Source organism: Camelus ferus, chromosome 20 (genome assembly GCF_009834535.1).
Source record: "Camelus ferus isolate YT-003-E chromosome 20, BCGSAC_Cfer_1.0, whole genome shotgun sequence".
Lineage (NCBI taxonomy): Eukaryota > Metazoa > Chordata > Mammalia > Artiodactyla > Camelidae > Camelus > Camelus ferus.
The window spans coordinates 25,853,379-25,867,831 of record NC_045715.1 but is presented as its reverse complement, the minus strand read 5'-3'; the positions used below and the strand labels follow the sequence as shown (position 1 = coordinate 25,867,831).

General features: G+C 40.4%; 1 protein-coding gene across 2 annotated transcripts in view; it reads left to right on the top strand.

Moving 5' to 3' along the window:
- Window positions 1–4,704: 4,704 nt before the first annotated feature.
- BTBD9 (BTB domain containing 9) overlaps window positions 4,705–14,453 on the top strand; it is a 206,959-nt gene continuing 197,210 nt past the window's right edge. The window contains exon 1 of one of the 2 annotated variants that reach the window (XM_032462990.1): window positions 4,705–4,855. The gene's annotated coding sequence lies outside the window, so the exon portion shown is untranslated. The remainder of the gene's footprint in view (window positions 4,856–14,453) is intronic. The other variant, XM_032462991.1, reaches the window with a different exon arrangement.

Below are 14,453 nucleotides of genomic sequence, written 5' to 3'. Positions count from 1 at the left end.
AACAGGTGACCTTTATCCATTCTTTCTGACAAATGCTGAACCACAAAATCAACTGTACATTAAAGTTAATTATAATAAAATATCATCAGCATTAAGGAAGATGATTGACTTTATTATCTCTGAAGAAAGGCAGCATATATTCAAATAGTCTAAAAGTGATTTCAAATTTACATGTTGGTTAAAAATAAGGTGGGCCACACTTGCCTGCTTTATGCTACCTGAAGTTCTTTCTGATCTGTCTGAAAACAAATTATATTGTTCTGGATTTTCAAGGTCACAGAAGTCCTGGTTTTATAGGAACTAGGATTCTTTATTGAACTCATGGAACCTAAGCTGAAACTAGTTCTTGTCCACTGGGTCAAAGCATGAGAAATGCAAAACTGCAAACTTTCTTTTAAAAACAAAGTTTACTTTTTCTAATTATAAAACAAATATACAATGACAACAATTTAAAAAGTAAAGAAGATTTTATTCTCTCTCCCCACACTTTTTATTTTGAAAATTTTCCAACCAACCGAATACAGATATGCAGGCCAAGAGTCCTCTCAATTACTAATGCTGAGCCACAAATTTCTCAGAGCTTCTTGGCTCCAAGTGAAAGGAGAAAACAGCCAGTTATGTAATTCACATTGCCTATGAGGAGAGAACACATCAGTTATTCAAGGGTGGCCAAGTGTTTCATAGCAATTGGCGAAAAGAGAAAATTTATCTTGTGTTCATTTAATAAGGAATACAAAGCCATACCATGCACAACAACCCTAGAGTAATTGCCCTGGTGAGTTCTGAAAATGATGTTACTTAGAATCTCTCAATGTTATCAGAGAGTAAGTGAAGGCAGCAGCCTGGGGCATAAAAGCATGGACTCTAGAACCCGACTACCTGACCTTAATTCCTGGCTCCATCACTTTAATTGTGTGACCTTGGGTAAATTACTTAAACTTCCTGTGCCTTAGTTTCCTGATTTATAAAGTATTGTGATTAATAATATCACCTAACTCAAAGGGCTATTATGAGACTTAAATGAGTTAATGCCTGGAATGTACCTGAAACAGTACCTGGCACATAGTAAGCATCATCATTATTACAGTAAATGCTAAAATAAAGGTGTGCACATGATGTAGTAGTACAAAGGAAGGTCACTTAGACCAAATGGGGCCTGAGGGAAGGTTTCCTAGAAAGAGGATGCCTTGCCTACTACTTAACTGCTGTTGGTATGACCTTGGCCAAATTGCTTAAACTTTGTATCCCGCGCTGCAAAAACAGCGATATAATGTCAGTTATTGATACAGTAAGTTGATGTTTGTTAAATTAAATGAGATAATATATGAAGATTAGATGAGCAAATGTAGCAGGTAATAAATGTTTCCTCATGGATCTGGTGGAAAAAAATTACTCTTGCATTCAATTTTTATGTGTCTATTTTTCCCAATTGAATAGTGTACTTAATTTAGAAGTAGCTGTGCATAAACAGTCATTCAGATCACAACAGTTATCTAGAAATAATGTTAAATGATCAGCATTGGCTTAGTACAACTCCCTGGTTTTTTTTTCTTTTTTTCTTTTAGTCACCTTGGAAATGCCTTGGTATAGATACGTCTATTTTTGAGGCACATTTTGCCCACTCAGAGAATAGGTAAATATAATACCTTGATTTACATTTGGCAAAAAATGATTGTATCTTCATCTGTTTCACTTTATACATCCCTCATGTCACTTCACACAGAATTCTATTATAGTATGTAGTATATTGTTACAGTCACAGTTCATTCAATATATACCTTGCTTTGTTTAAAAAAGAGCTATGGCAAGTAGTTACATACTTACATATTTATCCAAACATATCCTTCCAAAACTGAGTTTCTTGAGTAATTGTATCCTATCCATATCCATAGTATCTGGACATAAGCTGGCACATAATACACTGACTCTCACCGTTTGGAGAAATGAGTCGGATTTGAACGTGCTGTTATAAGCAAATGAGTCTAATATAAAATTAGGGAGATTCTAGGAATTTATGTGAAAATCATATACAGCCTGATCCTTTCTCCTTTAGAAAAAAGCAAAGCATGGACTAGTTAAGTGATTTGCCCAAGCTAGTTAGTGACCAGAACCAAGGCTAGAACCTCAAACTCCCATCAACCAGTCCAGACGCCAATCCACTATACTGACCTACATTTCAGACCCAAGTAATTTGATGTCTATCTCTATAGCATCACTAAAGTTGCTATTGTTGGTCACCACTTTTGTGTTGCTAAATCCAGTCAATGCTATTCAGCCCTTATGCCTGACCTATCTGTGGTCTCTGACTCCTGCTGACCACCTCTCCATCCTGCAGTTCTTTCCTACCTTGGCTTCAGAGGTATTATGATCATCTAGTTCTTTTATCTCTTTGGCCATTGTTGCTCAGACTTCTTTGTAGGCTTCTGTTCATCTGCCACTGCCTTTTTAAACATACTTCCTCTTTATTGTTTCTTCTTTATTTTCTGATTGATCTCATCCATGTCTAGGACTTAAATTACCAGTTACAAGTTAATGCCCTCTAAATCTATTTTATTTTAACTCAACTTCTCTCCTCATTCAGACCTGTGTAACTCAACTGCTTATTGGATATTTCCTTCTGGATGTGAAGTTTCCCTCTATCAATCACACTGCAGTAGTCTTTGAGGGAGCCCAATAAACTGCACCCTTTTTTTTCCAGATAGAGGAGAATGCAGCAGGAGACCAACTATCATCTTTATTACTGAATGTATTAGTTTCCTATTACTGTATAACAAATTACCACAAACTTAGTGGCTTAAAACGACACAAGTTTATTATTTTACAGTTCAGGAGATCAGAAACCTTAAATTAAGGGCCTTGGCAGGGCTACATTCTTTCTGGGGTGCTAGTGGAGAATCTGTTTCCTTGCATTTTCCAGGTTCTAGATGATGCTTGCATTCCTAAAGCCAGATATGCAGATTCCTAAAATCCTTCTCTCTGTCCTCTGCTTTCTTCTCTAACTCTGATCCTTCTGCTTCCAGCTCAGCCAAGATAATTCAAGATAATCTCCCCATCTCAAGATCCTTAATTTAACACACCTGCAAAGTCTCTTTTGCCATGTAAGGTAATGTTGACAGGTTCTGGAGATTAGGACATGAACATCTTTCAGGGGCCATAATTCTGTATACTACTGACAGAGTTGGTATTGGCTATTACCTGTGGATAGAGAGCTCCCTGATGCTAAACTCTGGAATTAAATAGGTTTATTAACTTTGTAGCCCTGGACTAGGCACCCTCAATCCCACCCCCAGGCCCTGCTCCTGGTGTATCAGAGAAGAACAGCAAGGCCGTTCCCTGGTGCAGCTTTCTTTTAGGAAGAAAAAAAATGGGATGGGCTACATGTGGGCAGTTTCTCTTTTTAAATTTACCACTGCTCCAGAGAGGGGTGAGCTGGAGGTGGGTGCAGTGAGAGGCCAGGTGTATTATATTAATGGATGTCACTCCTTATGGAGGGAGATATCATGAGTGGAGAATAAGTGTTTCCCCAACAAACATATCCATATTTGAACTCATCGTCATATGCCACAGATCCGATTATCTTCCTGGGATAGTAACCACCACTATCTAGTAACTTAGATCAGAAACTTGTGGATAACCCAGGCTCATCATTCTTCACATCTTGCTAAATGTTTCCACCATCTACCCCAGCACTCATGCTAGAAACTTGGTCTACTCATTTATCCCTCACTCAGTGCTGTCAAGTCTACCACCTTAACAGTGGTATATATCCCTTCTATCCCTTCCTCTGCATTCCCACAGCCAATGTTTTGGTTAAGACTCTGATCCCCTCTCATCTAGAGTACAGCAACGGCCTCATAATTGGTTTCCTTGCCTCAGGCCTTGCTCTTCCTATTTTCACTTCCATTCCTTTACTCACGAAGCTTCCATTGCCTGGAGTTATGTCCTTTCCAGTACTCTCTCCAAACCCCGACTACCCCGGACCTCCAGTTTGCTCAAGGGTAAATAACTGACTGTCCAACATCCAGGATCAGACTTGAATCTAGGTTTTTCTGACTCCAAAGTCCGTGCTTTTAACTGTTTTAGCTCGACTGTCTTTTCTTCCAATACATTTTAAAGTACAACGGGCTTTATGCTTTACAAAGCACTTTTGCATGCTTCGCTCCCTTTTAGCCTCACAACTCTCCAACTTGGCAGGATGGATATTGTTATCCTCATTTATAAAAATGAGGAAACAGTCAGAGGAATCAAGGTTTGGTCCATCACACACTGCTGCTGAGTTATCGAGTGTTACTTAGCAGTCTTCCACATTAACCGCACACTCAGCCTCTTCTGGTCCCAGTCCTTGGAGAACCTTTCTGCATCTGGCAGAAGTGGCCGATGGGTTCACGCCAGTCTAGACGAGGCCACTGTTCTTTCCACCACAGGTGCCCCGGCAATCTCGGCGGGGACTTTCCATTTGCAGTGACGCCACACAGTGACGTATAGTGACGTGACTTATTCGGAGCCAGGTCCCAGTAGGGCAGCCACACCCAGAGGCCCCCTGCTCAGGAGGGCAGAGGGTCGGGAGGGTGGGGGAAAGCGGCAAAGCCCGCGGGACACGACCTCCGGCCCTAAGCCCTGGGATCCCGCCCATCCGCCGCGGACCAGTTGCTAGGTGACGCCAGAGCGCAGAGGCGCGTGCGCGGCCACGGCGGTGTGCGTGAGGGCGGGCGCGCGCCGCGGCGGCGGCGGCGGCGGCGGCGGCGAGGACGGCGGCGTCGGCTGCGGCCGAGGGGGCGGTGGCTACGAGCGGGGCGCGGAGCAGGCGGAAGAGGCGTCTGTGCCGGCGGCTAGGTCGCAGAGGAACATCGTCGGGGTGAGTAGCTCCGGCCTCGTCGGTGAGGTGGGGCCTGGCCGCACCTGCTACTCGGGCCCGGGGTGCGGTGACGCGCGCCCCTCCACGCCCCTCGGCCGTTTTCTCCGAGGGCGGGGAAGGAACAGGGACGGGGGCTGACGAGGGTCAGTTTCTGGGCGCGGGCGCCCCGGGAAGCGGCAGTGAGGGGCAGGCGAGAGCGCTCTAGTCCTAGAAGTTGTCGTGGGAAGGAGGCGTCTGGGGGTCTCGGCGTGGCTCTGTCAGGCCCCCGGACGGAGGAGTCGGGATCCGGAGAAGCTAGGGTTCCCAGAGCAGTCTCGCGTCCTGCCTGAGACGAGGCTGCGCGAGACTGAGACGAGGCGGAACCGGGGACGCCGTGGTTGGGGTTGGGAAAGTTTGGCACTGCTGGGGCCTTCAACGCCCCTGCCCTGGCGGGGCTCCGAGGAGGTGCCGGTTGTTATGGAGAGGGTTGTGAATCAGTGCCTGTGTGCGGCGTCAGACACACCCACGACCTGGGGAAGGCGGTCTCTCAGTGTAGAGAGGGGGCGACCAACCTGTTGCCTAGAACTTCCAACTTCACGTGTGTGTGTGTGCACGTGCTTAATGCACGCACAAAACTTTGTTGGCCCTAAGCATTTTATCGCATCGTTGCTACAGATTTTGAGGCGGAGAGGCGGATAGTCATCCTCAGCTTTTCCTCATAAACTCAAATCAGCTGTTTAATTTCCCCCAAACCACGTTGTGCTTCTGTCATTATTAGGGCCAAGGAAGAACGGAGGCACTGGTTCTTATTTTCCCTTAAAGTAGTACAGGCTTGTTCTTTACTAGGCAGAAAATGCAGATTCTGTTCAACGAATTGATAATGGGACACACCTGAATGTAGAAGTGCAGCATATCATCAGCCCAGTGCTTTCTCAGTGCGGTGGACTCCCTCGTGGGTAGATGTATGGTGGTTGCAGCGACCATCCTTGGGAGAAGGGAGTATTGGAAGTAGGAAAGAAGTTAGTCTTTTCTGATCGTTGATGAAGGCAGTGCCTAGAACTGGTAGATAGACTATACTGAAATTTCATCATGATTTGCGCAAGACAATTTTTCATTCAGCTCTAAAACTCTGTGATTTAGTTTCATAACTGAGGATCTGTAAAGTATGTTGCTTGAGGTTCTTACATCTTGGAACCAGTAATAACTTTGCTCAGTAACTTTAGAATACTCGAAATTCACTATCTCTGGACTATAATAGCTTTTAGGACAGGAATCATGTTTGTTTTCTTCAGGGCCATATCTCCAGCACCTACAAAAGTCTTGTCACAGAGGAGGCACGCAATAGATATTTATTACATACGACACTGTGGAAAAGCCGTGTCAGTGTATAGCAAGCATTTAGTTCACTCCTTCAAGTAGTTAATGCATGTGCCCCCCATGCCCAATATTATGTTACATATTGGAGGGGGATTGTGGGATTACAAATGATATAAGAGACCTGGATTTTTTCCTTTAAGAGCAGTCTAGCTGTGAATATAAAGCATATTATATAAAACAGTTATGAAACCAAATGAGGTGGTATGTAAACAGGTGCTATGTGAGGTGCTGTACTTTAGTACTAGAAATTTAGAAAAGATAAGACTTGTGGGCACTGTTAGTGAACCCTTTGGAAGAGGTAAGATTTGATCTGGTCTTCGAAAGAAGTGTAAAATTTCTATTGGAGAAAAGTCATGTTGAGAAAATAGAGTGAATTTGGTCATTGGGGGGTCGAGGGTTATATTGAGGAGACTTAACAGGCCCCATGAATAAAGCATAAAGTCGGGAAAATTGGAGAGTGAAGGATTAGCAGGTTAAGAAGGGTGAGTGTTAAGACTAAGACAGACTAATCAGCATCCTACTGATAACAGCTGCTTGTTAGGAGGGATGGAGTTGTGTTACTCAGAGTAGAGTCTTAAACAGAAGTGTCATCCTTACTGAAAATGAAATGAGATTATATTTGAACCAGAATCAGGTGGTTGTATACCTCTGATTTCAGTTACTAATTTGAACAAATGCCTCACTAATGTGTGTTTATCTTATGTATTTAGTCAGCAGCGCATGTCCTCATTTCTAAAATCTACTTGATGTGCTTGGGCTGTTCCATTGGAAATTTGCTGAAATAATGTACTCAAAGCAATTATCCAGCCACTCTCAGCGACACAGTTTTGCTTGGGATTATCTCTTATACTGGTCTGTGAGGTTTATAGTTACTGCTCTTCCTGTAAAATATACAAATAATACTAGCTGGGAAAGGAGTCTATTTGAAGAGGGGTACTCAAAAATATTAACAAAAAGGTTTGAGGAAGTTAAAGATGCTGCTGCTGAATATTGAACCTTTAGTCTTTATCTTTTGTTGTTATGTGAGCATTCTTTTGAGTGTTGCATAAACCTGAAGTTGAATTGCTAACCTGTGTAGTGTTGCAATACCAAGTGTTGCATTATTTAACAGCTCAGCAAATATTTATTGGGTGCTGGCTCTAGTAAGCACTGTGTTGGGTGCCGGAAAGACAAATAAGACACATTATATTTGAGATACTAAGTGTTCAGCAGAGGAGATAAATCACTAATCATAATGTTATAAGAGTTCACCACTTTTGGAATAAATAAAATGCTAAAGATTACTTTGGCTGGGGAAGAAATTGGTAGAGTCAGGGAAAACTTTAAAGAGAAGAGGGTGTAAATTAGCCCTGAAAGTTAAGTAGTATTTTGCCACATGTAAAACGGAAAACAGTCATTCCAGACAGAGGGGAGAGCATAAACAAAGTTGCCAAAGATTAAAATTGAAAGAGATTTTTGGAAAACTGTGAATTGTTTCTTTTACGCTTATTGTATGGCAGAAGTGATGAGACAGGAAAGGTATGGTAGGCGCCAAATTATGAGGCGGTCTTCTATTCCATTCTAAAAATCCTAGACTCCCTCCTTCCAGTCCTATCCCCATGTTGGCCATGGAGAGCACTGGAAGGTAGAATCAGACCAGAAAGTCAACTGGCAGTTCATATGCAGAATTGCATTAGAGTAGAGAGGCAAGGACACCAGTTAGGATGTAGGTGAGAGATGCTGGGAGCCTGAAAAGGGACAATGGGAATGGATGGATTGTAGAAATATTTTAGATGTTAAAATCTTTCAATGTTATGAACAGCTAGAGGTGAGAGAGAGTGAGAAGTCAAGGGTGACATGTCTAGTTTGAATAACTGGTGATTATGAGGACATTAAATTAGAAAACACAAAAGGAGGAACAGATTTACAGTGGAGGGAAGAAATGATGGTATGTCAATTTTAAGGCCCCTGTGTGGAGTTTAGAGAGGTCCATTAGGTAATTGGAAATTCTACTCCAGAGTTCATGAGATGTTTAGGAATAATTGTAATGTAACTGACAGCCCCCAAGGGTATGGAAGTAGTACCATTCTAGGAGTTAGTATAGTAGTTAATGCTGTGGATTTTGGAGTTAGGAAAACCTGATGTCACATCTCCGTTATGCCACTCTATTATTGGTTGGGTTGGGTGACCTTGGGCAAGTTATTTAGCATCTCTAAATCTAAGTTTCTTTTGAAAAGTGGGGTTAATAATACTTTTAAGAATTGTGGAGATTAAGATAGAATGTGAATAATCAGAATGGTGACTGATAAATGCTTAATAAATGACAGCTGTTGCTATTGTAAATTATGTTGTAGAGGTAGTAGAAGAAGATATTCCAGAAAAGTAAAGGGTGAGAACTGGAAGGACAAGGAGTAGAACTTTTGGAAATCAGTACTTAGACCAAACTTAGATGGGCTTTCAAACTTGAGCATGCATCAAGAATAACCTAGAGGCTTCGGTAAAACACAACTTTCTGAGCCCCTCTCCCAAAGTTTCTGATTCAGTAGGTCTGGGTGGAGCTCGAGAATCTGCCTTTTGAGCAAATTCTCAGGTGATGCTGATGCTGTTACTCCAGGACCACACTTTGAGAACCACTGATTTAGAGGGTATATGAAAGAAGAGGAACCAGCATAGAGGCTGGCAAAGAGATTGAGGATGATGGAGAACCAAGAGAGAGTTTGGAGACGGATGAGAAAGTAATAGCCTACAGACTCTCTAGATCTGCCAGTCTGCTTTCCAATTCGTGCACCTCATCTCATGCTTATTTCTCTCTTCTCCAGAATTTGGTATATTGCTTGGCATATAGCATTGTTTGAATGAACCTTTGAAGTTTCTTATTACCATCCTTGTGCATGACTGCATGTACTCATACACAGATTTGAAATTCATCCTTTTAGATCTCTGCTGGGTCACAGAGAAGGTACTGTTTCTAATTTTACACACACACACACATACACACACAAACACAATAACTGCAGAAAATTTCTTTCCAATAGCTTTCAAATAGGTGCTTTGACTTTGTGTTAGATATTCTGCCTCCCTTTGTTTTTTTTTTTTTTAATGTCAGGGAGTCCATTTTGCAAAATAATTGTCAATACAAGTGTCAAATTACAATCTTTGGATCTTACATGTCTCATATACTGAGGACTTTTGGCATGTAGCACAAATGTTAGTCCTAATTTCTGATAGGAAGTGATTAGGGAGTTCTGCTGTACAAGGAAATCAAACAATAGTTGTACAAAGATATAAACACATTGTAAAGAGATCTCAGGAGTGAAGCTGTAGCTTGATGACAGACTAGTTAATTACCCACCACGTTTCTTGGGCTCTTGTTCTCTCTCATTTATTCTTTCAGCTAACATTAAGTATTTACTCTGTGCCAGAAACTGTACAGAGTGATGCACATAGAGAAATGATCATTGCTCCGGGTACCTAACACTGGCTTTAGTTAGGGCTGGATACTGTGTGAGTAAGTGTGCACATATCTTGTCAGGTAAAGATCTGATGCCTGAATTTTACAATCTTAAGGCTATATTGATATGAGTAGACACCAAGGACTTGAAGATAAATTCACTCAGCCTTATGCATGTAAGGGGCCATGATAAAAGATAGAGGTATAAAGAAAGTTTTTTAAAGCAGTCAGAGGATATGTAGCTTGGTAGAGGAGAAAAACATTTACTACACAGAATATGTATAACTTAATATGTAGACTATAATAAGTGCTATATGAATATTGATCACAGTCTAGATTCTCCAATACTTGTTGAGTACCTGAGTGTTCGATTTTGGTATCAACTCACAAGCTATTATAATGTTCCAGAAATTATAACATGTCATAAATCCACATTAATCTCCTGGGCTACCTTTTAGATCTTTATATGATAGCAAAAATATTCTGGCAGTCTGTGTCCTTGTTTTTTTTTGGTTTGGGAAATGTAGTGCATATAAGCAAAAAGGTCATTTGACAGCTAGATACAGTATATTGAGTGGCTACATTATAGTAGGCCTTTTTTTTTGAATGTCATTTAATCCTTATAATAACAACCTTGTAAATGGTGTATTATCTTCATTTTACTGATAAGGCAGCTGGGCTTCTGAGGGGGGAGCACAGTCGGCCTGTGGTTTGTGGCCAGTATGCCAGGGCAGGGCTTCAGCTCCAGGCTTGGTCTCCAGAGCCGATGCTCTTCATGTCAGTTCCTGGTGTCAGCATGAGGACCTGGCATGCAGGTGTCCAAAAGGAGAGATCCTATCTTGTTTTTGCTCATTTGGGGAAGGTTGCTGGAGAAGTTAGAATTTTAATAATTACCTGAATGGGGACAATTTGATAATATTGTTAAGGGTAGAGGGAAAAGGAGGTAGACAATTAAAGGTGCCAATGCTGATTCTCCTGTGAAAATATGCTATATTTGACCCCAAATTTTTTAGTTCACTGAGAAGTTATTTTACATAAACATTCAGATTTCCCATTCTCTGTGTATAGGTATATTCTTCTAGAGGAAGAATTGTAGTTTTCCAAGCTAATGACATTTAAAGTAAATCCAGAACTCCTTTTTAAATCACTTAGTGAAAAATATCTTGCTGCTCAATGTAAACTATGTACTTGAGATTTCCCAGCTAATTTCCTCTTCACACCACTTTTTCTTTCACCCATCCAAGTGTTTGTTTTTCAATCTTTTACAAGCTAAATACTTGTATGTATATTCTACTTAGGGTTTAATGTTCTTATTCTGATTTAATTTATCTCTTTGGATCCTATTTTATACATTGATTGCAGTTATCTTTGTAAAGCATAGTCGATTTCATCTAATTCCACAATAAATTTAAAAAGATTATAATTATACAGATGTCTAAATATTAAACCTTATATTAGTTACCTATTGCTATGTAACAAATTACCCCCCCAAATTTAGCACCTTAAAACTACAAACATTTCTTATCTAACAATATTTTTGGGTCAGGAATTCATTTGCAGCTTAACTGGGTGGTTCTGGCCCAGAATCTCTGGTGGGTTGCAGTCAAGCTGTGACCAGCCCTGCAGCAGTCGTCTGAAGGCCTGATTGGGGCTGGAGGATCTGCTTCCAGGATGGCTGCCTCACATGGCTGTTGGCACAGAGGCCTTAGGTCTTTCTAAGGCTGTTTGAGTGTCCTCACAATGTGTCAGCTGGCTTCACCGAGAGCAAATGATGCAAGAGAGAGCAGGGAGGAAAGCACATGCCTCACGTGTCCTACCTTGACTATACACACTGCCGCTTCGATATATTCTATTTGTAATAAGTGAGTCACTTAGTTCAGCCCACATTCAAGGGAAGGCTGTTAGGCTCCACGTTTTTGGGGGGATGTCAAGGAATTTATAGACATATTTTAAAACAACCGTAAATCCTTTGTCTTTGTATAAAGTCATTTCCTTGGCTGAAATTGTCTCTTTTGTAGCACATGCTGTAATTTTTCTGGCTTGTGTATTCACAGTATTTTCTGGAATGCTCTGAAGAAAAGGTAGTGAGTGGTTTTTAAAATATAAAGCAAGTTTTCATAAGTTACAGATTTGTTGGTGATTTCTTAAAGTTTTGCATCTATTTCATTAGCTTTAGTTCCAGTACAGCTGGAATCTTTTCACTTTTATTCTATTTTATGCATTTATCCTTATATAACTTCATTTACATTTATTTAATAGTTTTCATAATTAACCTCAAATAAAATCAACCATTTCTAGATAAATTAATTTATCTTCCAAACTATTAGAAGGAAGTACTTGCCTAATCAGTGTCTAAAGGCACACATTGTAACTTCCATAGAGCACAGACTTGGGGTTACATGATAAGTAACAGATAAGTCTGTTAACTTATATTAAAGTTCTCTGGGTACTTTAGAAACTCTTCTTGAATAAGGTCCTAAAGTAGGTCCATTTAATTCCAAATCTCATTCTTTGAAAGGTGTATATAGAAGATAACTGATTTAGTCAGGTAACCTTGTCAGAACATGTCACAGTTTGGTTCATATTTTGAGACTTTGTTTCTTTAGATGTTAACTAAATCTGGAATTCACCACCCCTACCCTCAACAAGTATTAATTATCTGCTTACTTTTTTCTTCTAACTTTTTCTTTTAACCTAACTTTAGACAAAAGAATTCTCATATAACCTTCACCATATTCCCCCCAATATTAACATTCTTATATATCTTTTCAGAAATACACCCTGTGTATATGGCATATGCCCATGTTCTCAAATATAAATGTCACCCACCATATTACTGTACTGCGGCTTGCTTTTTTCTCATACCTTGGAGGCTATTCCATGTCAGTACACGAAAAGGTGCCTCATTCTCTTTAGCAGCTGCGTAATATTCCATTGTATGGTTGTTGTCAAGGAAAATTGTGAAAAACTATGAAATGGGCGCAGAAGATTACTGACTGTCCTATCTATTGCACTCTTCTAGGTCATCTGCACCTTTCATTGTCTTTGAGCTATTTTATAACTTTGTAAGTTGCAGAAAACTGATTGTAATGCAGATTAGTCTTGTCCATAGAAATACAAGTGAATTTGTTGAGTGGAATGTAATTGAGTATTGTCCTGGAGATGCTGAGCATCTATTTGTAAAGCAGTTTCAGCATTCCAGATAGCCTGTGTACATGTACGTGTGTTCTTTGACTTCTCTTTTGAACTGATTGTATTATCTTACTGGCTGCTTCATTAATTGATGAGTTAAAATCTTTGACATGTTTTATATTTGTATGATTTTACTTTTTTAAAAGTGGCCTTTTAACAGATATAGCAAGTCTCTTTTTGATGGGCATTTTATTTCTTTATAAAGCAGCTCATTCCAATTTTAGACAGTTGTAATCACTAGAAAAATCTGTGCTCTCCTAGAGCAGTACTTTGTGATGATTTGCCAAGGAGATTAATGGATGAGGCAGTTTTGATAATTTTCCCATCAAATATTATGACTGTCTTCAAGGAGTTTGTAGCCTACTGGAGGAGGAGTAAAAGTAATATCAGGTGATTAATAGCAGGGATGTTGTGTAATCTCCAAAGGAGAGCAAAGTTTAACTTCCCCTAGGGGAACTTGCATGGACTTGCTTTCCTTACAACTTGTGTTTTTTCCCATAGACACCTCGTCTGTGCTAGCTGAAGCAGAACCAGACATTTCTCTCCTTGGGAAGCTGGGTTCCAGTGTTTCTGTTTTTAATGCTGACTGTGGAATCAGTCAAGTCTTGGAGACTCAAATGGAAACCCATGGCTCCAGTTACCAGCAGATGGTGGCATTAGCAAGAGAATATAGTGGAGTCACATAGCTGGGGTGATGGTGGGGTTAGTGGTGGTATTCTAAAGTCAAGACAGAGTGTAAAAATCAAGTACTGTCAAAATTTTCTTTGGAAGATCCTTAAATGCCTCCAAAGTACCATGTCATGGTTTTCTTAATACATGCACATCCCAACATAAGCTAATTTGGATTATGAGAATTTAATTTCACTAGAAGTTTGATTTGACATTCCTAATTTTTCTTAACAACACCTCACTTCATGAGTGCCACCATTACTAAGCAATTCCTGACCTGCCTCAGAAGTCCCTCTATGAAGCTATTTTTGCAGTTAAGTAATTGGTGGCTTGGTATAGTTCTCTCTGATACTTGTTTTGCTGTTGTGTAGTAGTCATAATCTTGTGTATATTTGTGTTGTGTTCACTGATTTCTTCACTCTCTCTGTGGTCTGTCATACCTCCATCACACATTTAATCACCTAAACCTTAACAAATATACACTTTGTTAACTACTGAAGTAATTGTGTACCATTTATTTCAGGGGTTATCAAACTGTTTTGACGTGTAGAAATCACCTATTGAGTTTTTAAAGGAAAGTTTAATGGTTAATTCTCCTAGGCAGGATAACTCTATTCTGCCACTTTTCTACCTCTCTTGTCTCTAGAGCCTTCAATTAATTCTTCGCCGCCTCCACACATGTGTCAGTAGTTGAGAGACTTCTAAAGTCACTCTTACCTTCTGTTTCAGGCTTGATTATAGCAAGGAGCATACAGTCATTGAGTGGAGTGATGGGGAGCTCTCACTGTTCCTAACTCCTCCTTCTGGGAACACAGTTGAATTCACATAAGTTAAATTTGAGTATGTGGTGACTCCTTTGTGGCAAGAATTGGCCTAATTCAAGTGGAATTGGGGAAGAGATTCCCAGGTGACTTTCTTTCCTCTGTCTATCTAATACACCTGGGGAGACAT